Consider the following 6,132-nt stretch of genomic DNA (forward strand, 5'->3'; position numbering starts at 1 on the left):
CTACCCAAACTTAAAAATTACTAGTGATTGTGTGTTCTTTTGCCATGATATATTTCCTAAATGGAGATGAATTCTTGGGACCTGAAAGTCAATTCCAGTTTGATAAAAAAGAGAAGTAACAATTTCCCTGCTTTGATGAAAGCATCTCAAATTTGCTACATGTTACAAGATATCTGAGTACACAGGAATAAGCTCACTAATCAGAATTTAGTTAAAATGGAAAGAATTAAGAGAAAAGTCTAAAGGAATTAAGTGTGTCTTCAGAAAAAAAAAGTATGTCTTCAGTTAAGTAATTCATTAGCATAGAGAAATGGCATTATCAATAACTATCAAGAAGATTCAAACTGGGGGAAATGGAGCTAATTTCCACTAGACTAAGCAGGCACCTCCTGCAATAACAGAGAAAATAATATCACAGAACATTTGATCTAAGCAGATAGTAACAAAATAAATAGATTCTCTTAAACATCATTGAAAGAATAGATCTTAGAGCATCTTTTAATCACACACTGGCTTGTAACAGAGGGCTGGGCACAAGGAAAATGCTCTGCAAATTACCACATGCTCCTCAGTATCCTGTGAGACATGTGAAGATGTTCTGAAGGTTGTTAAAAATTGTTAGACAGAATGTTTAACCATTTCCTAAACTGATATTTTCAGAACAACCCTCCTGTCAACAGCTGGCATCAAGTCTTTTAAATACTGCCTGGTATCCATCAAGGTCTGTGAATGGAATGCTCCTCCCTGATCAATCCCTGAATAGAAAGCTAATTAATGGCCTTTTCCTGCTAAACTCTGAAATAGATTCATTAATATCAGTGTGCAGAATTTCTTACATAAATTAACTCAAAATGACAATATAGTTACACTAAATTGAAATAGATTTTATGGGTCTTGAAACATAATGATACTAATTTTGAAAGCTTATATTTGTTGAACATATAAAAAGGCAATAAACCCAAATTAGTTATATACCTCAGTCATGATTGTCATTTAATTTATTTACAGTTGAGAAAGATGTTTAGATTCATCCCAGGAAGAGGAAAAGTGAAACTGGAAAAGAAAGTGTCTTGATTTTTTAGCCACGGTTAATTAAGCAGCCTATGGAAAGTATGAGTTGTTCTTTAAAGGCTAAAGATAATTTTCCTATAAAATCATAGTCAGCTATGATTCTTCATGTTTGAGAAAGAGAGACTAAGTATGGGCGAGCTAAAACAAAGACAATCTTAAAATAGAAGGTGTGTGTATGTGTGTGCTGGAGATAATGGGTATATTTATAGGTTGTTCTATTCTTTTATGCTTCATTTCTATTGGTTTTAATTTTTAAATACATCCAGGAAGACAATGTAAACTTATATACAACTTATAAAAAATGTTAAATCATAATTGGAAAATCCCTGATGCTTTTATTCTTTTTAAATAACCTCTCTTTATACAGCTATTTAGCCTCCTGTAGTCACAAAGATACATTCTCACACTACTTTTTGCCTTCTCATTGTGGTATGCTGAGAAGGATGAGGTGAGGAGGAAGGGACTAAAATCTCCACATGATCACAGCAAACTTTTTTTTCCTTGCTAGTGTATAGAACTAAAATGAGTGAATGGATGAATAGTAATTCCATCCTTCCCTGTTTCACCTACAGCTCTGTCCTTGCCCCCTGCTTACAGCTCAAAGTGACTCCACAGTGATGGGATTTCACCAATGAGCACTGGGACTCATCAGGCTAAAGTTACAACGCTTTGGTTCAAATCACAAATAGCTGTCTACTTGTATTCCATAATAAATCTCCATTAGCATCTCTCATATGTCAGCCACACCGTTTAGACAACAGAAACTCCAATGAAAGTAGATCCAAATTATTGAAGAACTTTATTCAAAGGGCTATTGTGTGGGGCAAGGTGGAGAAAGAAACAATTGCAGTAGGGTGAGAGGATCAATTGCAATAGACAGAGTGATGTAACCATAAAAAACCCATTGTGGTCGTAGGGCTTTTCTTCTAAAGGAAGAAGCAAAACTAGAAAGTCCTTACAGGGAGAAATAGAATAAGAGAGGTGGCATGGTTCAATTTTACTTCAAAGAATGTTTTACCCTGAGGCCAGTTTATTCTCACCTGGGGCTGGCTGTAGGCTCATCTCCAGTTCTGTGGCCCAAGGCAAGGAGAGTACATTAAGCAAAGACTAGTTAACAAGCATTTTGTTCCAAGTGATTAGTAAGATTGACCATCAGGGACCGGCAGTTCACATAAGCATTCTTGGCAAAGAATGAGAATGTAAAGTGTCTGAGTCTGGCCTCTTTCTAGGTAAACAAAGGAGGGTCTCTCATCAACTCATTCCCTAGAATACAAAGGGAGAAGGAGAGGACAGATTTCTTAGCTTTTTCTGCTGAGTGTGTGTGTGTGTGTGTGTGTGTGTGTGTGTGTGTGTGTGTGTGTGTGATATTAGGGACTGAACCCAGAGCTTTTGCAACATCATCAACTTTTTTTTCTTATTTTGTATTTGAGACATGGTCTTGCTAGTCTCTACATTGCACAGAGTAACTTAAATTTTGTATCTTTTGACCTCAGCCTCCCAGAGTGCTGGGATTACACGTGTGTGCCACCATGTTTGGTGGCAAGGACACAAGCATCAGGTGAAGTTCATGACAAAAACAAAATGGATGCACTCATCATCTGACATTCCACAGAGACAAATGAACAGGAATCTTGACTTACTTTTTTTAAAAGTTCATTTAAGATCCTGCTAAATGTAGGAATAGAATAGAAAAATATGAGTATGGAGGAAAGTGGCTGTAAAAGAGCTTATCGGAGTCAAGTCAAGGCATGATCTTTTGGTAGAAGGTACATTTGACTGAGAAATAATGGACACACAGGAACAGTCATAGCAGGGAAGCCCATCCTCAGTGACACGGAGTGTGGTGATGAAGCGAGGAAGGAAGCAATAGCCAAGCAGGTGCACCTGGCAGGCTGGTCAGCAGCCAGATTCTGGCTTGTCTGAATAGTATGACCAAAGAAAGAGAGCAAGTGAAGGCCAGGGTAAGTCAGAAAGTGCCCAGGAGATACAGGATGGGAGTCCGGACTAAAGTGGTGGCAGCGGGATAGTGAGAAATGATCAAAGTTAGGGTATGTTTGGAAAGCAAATATGACAACAATTGTTAGTGAAAATTGAGTGCAGCAAGAAAAAGTAATTATGAATATGCAAACCCTTCATAGCCCCTACAATGTGCTAGATACAGTTCTGAGTGCTTTACATTTAATCTCAAAATTCCAAAAAGATACTGTTATTTTTCTCACTTTACAGATAAGAAAGCTGAAGCACAGAAATATTCATTAACTATCCCAAAGTCACTGATCTAAAAAGTAATAGATTTGATTTGAACCCTCGCAAACTCCAAGAAAGTCCAACCTAAACCACTGGGTGAATGGTGAGATAAAACGAGCTTGGTGGAAAGTGGATCAGAGAGAGAGTAGCTCATGGTAGGCCTTGTTACTTTCCTAATGTCTGCTAGGCAGTTTATTGATACGTATTTGGCGTTCAAGGAAATTTCCAATTTGAAGCTGTAACTTTCAAAATTTTTAGCATACAGATAGCATTTAATGCCATGAGACTAACTCAGATCTCTTGCAAAAATACAGAGACAACAACTCCGGGCACTTCAGTGGTTCTGCAGTGATGTTTCCACTATACTAGTCCAGCTTTTCTTGAATTCAGTCTGAGGGTATTTGCTCTGGTATGTCCTTTTCATATTGATGCAGCATGAAGAGAAAGTTTTGAAAGCCCACCAAGAGTATAATAGCAGTTAGTTGAGGCAGACAATCTTTTTGTCGTGTTCATTTGTCTTGAGAATTATCTCCTTCTCCACCTAAAACACTTGCTTAGTACTAGAACTCTGAACTGTTTGAAATGTAAAGGACCACAGTGCAATTTACTAAATGCTATCATATCTGTTTCCTTTGACCTTGATAACAATCCCATGAAGTTAGCAAGATACTAACAAGATAATGATAACCTCTTACTAATGAGGATCAGATGCATAGGAAAGCTAAATGACTTGCTCTGGCTATACAGTTCCCAGCAGAGCTGCGACCCCAACCTGCACCTTGGGCTACCAGATCCTTTCCCTTTTTGCAGGCCTAGGCCTACTCAGCACATCAGTGTGCTTCCTTATAATGTTTGCAGTTTCCCTTTGTTTTTGTAAAAGAAAAAACAGGAAAATCAAACACTTAACCTTATCTCTTTTACTAGCCAAAATGTCTTCGACTGAAAATATTGAATCCCAAGACAACATGGATTGTAGATAAGAGCCCATAAAAGGAGTCAGACAGGAACTGGGCAGCTTTCCAATACTTGCTGAAGGACAGCTACTCAGTGAGTGTCATTCCCCTGCGAAACATGAAGTCGCAAAGTAAGAGACACACCTATTTTGACATGTGTATACAAAGGTCGACCAAAAATAATCCATACAATAGTACATACAAAGGTCAACCAAAACTAATCTGCAGATTTCTTTTACGACAATTTTAAGTCTGCATTATTACAAAAAAAGATTATTCAAAGAAAAGCATACAGGTAAAAAAAAAATAGCAATACATAAAATCTAGACCCATCTTTTGTGTGCTGGAGAAACAGGGACTTTTAGAAGAAATTTTAGTAAAGCTATGACAAATACGAGGCTTTTAGTTATTTGCACAGCAAGGCTGACTACTTAATAGGGACATCTATGGGTCATTTTTCATCTGTCATCCTTCCCAGGGATGTGACTCTGTCTTGCTCCTCCTTAAATGCTAATTCAGTCACTAAACTGTGCATTTCATCTTCCTGCCTTGAGAGGTGCCACACCGTAGTTTTAACTAAATTGCCAATAAGACAATCTTAAATCACAGATGTGCTCTACTTCTGCACCTGATAGCAGAAGCAGATGTGTGACTGACCAGCTCCTAGAGAAACATGTGCCCTTTACTGCCATAGTTCTGAGACCTCTGGAAGATCCCGATTAGAAAAGGGCAAGTCAATGACAAGCAACTGGCAGGATGGGAGCTAACACCTGCTACCCTGTCACCACACAGTCTGCCTGCAGTCGGGGCCAGGAAGTGGCACATCAAGGAAAGACTGATGCCAGCACAGGATGCGGTATGTTGATAAAGGGGAGAGGCCTCATCTCTATCTTCTCTGGCTCTGATATCAAAGCTCAAAATTGGTGTATGTGCTTTCACTGAAGTGGTGTCAATCTCTAATCTCAGAATAAGGAAAAAAATCTTCTAAATTTTTATCAGATTAGATTAGAGAACTGTATATTCCAGGAGTGGATATTGTGGTGCTGGATGATTAGGCAGCATCCTACAAGTTTTCAAAATATGAAGTGATGACCACTGCTGCCAAAATATAGAAGAGAAGCAGTAGTGACTCAGCCTGAGAACACAGGGTCCCTTGCCCACGGAAGTCACTCAGGCTTCTGTAACAGAATACCTTAGACTCAGTGGCTTCCTAACAACAATACCACATTACTGCCAGATTTGCTGTCAGTAGGGCTTCTCACTGGCTTACTGGTTGTTACTTCTAGTTGTGCCCTCAAAAGTGGAAGATACATTCAGGAGGGTTCCAGTTGCAGCCTAATCACCTGTAGTCTCACCTCCTGATGCTACTGCTTTGGGGCTAGGCCATCAGCAGGTAAATTCAGGAGGGATATAAACATTGAAACTGACCTGGGCTTTGCATCTCTGGATTCATAGGGTTGTTGGAGATTTTGAGCAGCATCCATCCCTGTACTCTACTTGGGCCCTGAATCATAGTGAGCCTTCCATGTCCCCAGGGTTCACATCTGAGGAGTCAAAAATCATAGATCAAAAGTATTGTTTTAAATTTGGATCTGTCACTTTTTGTTATAATTTCTTAAGAAATCTAGTATAGGGGCTGGGGATTTAGCTCAGCGGCATAAGCACCTGCCTTGCAAGCAGGCAGTCGTGAGTTCGATCCCTGGTACCGATAAAAACGAAAAAGACAAAAAAAAAAAAAAAAAGAAATCTAGCATAGTATTGTAAATCCTCTAGAGATGATTTAAAGTATATGAGAGAAAGTACATATATTCTATGCAAATACTACACTATTTTATTTGTACATCCTTTTATTTGAGTATCT

This window comes from Cavia porcellus, unplaced genomic scaffold, assembly GCF_034190915.1.
Source record: "Cavia porcellus strain 051 isolate PalLab524CR breed Dunkin Hartley unplaced genomic scaffold, mCavPor4.1 scaffold_11, whole genome shotgun sequence".
NCBI lineage: Eukaryota > Metazoa > Chordata > Mammalia > Rodentia > Caviidae > Cavia > Cavia porcellus.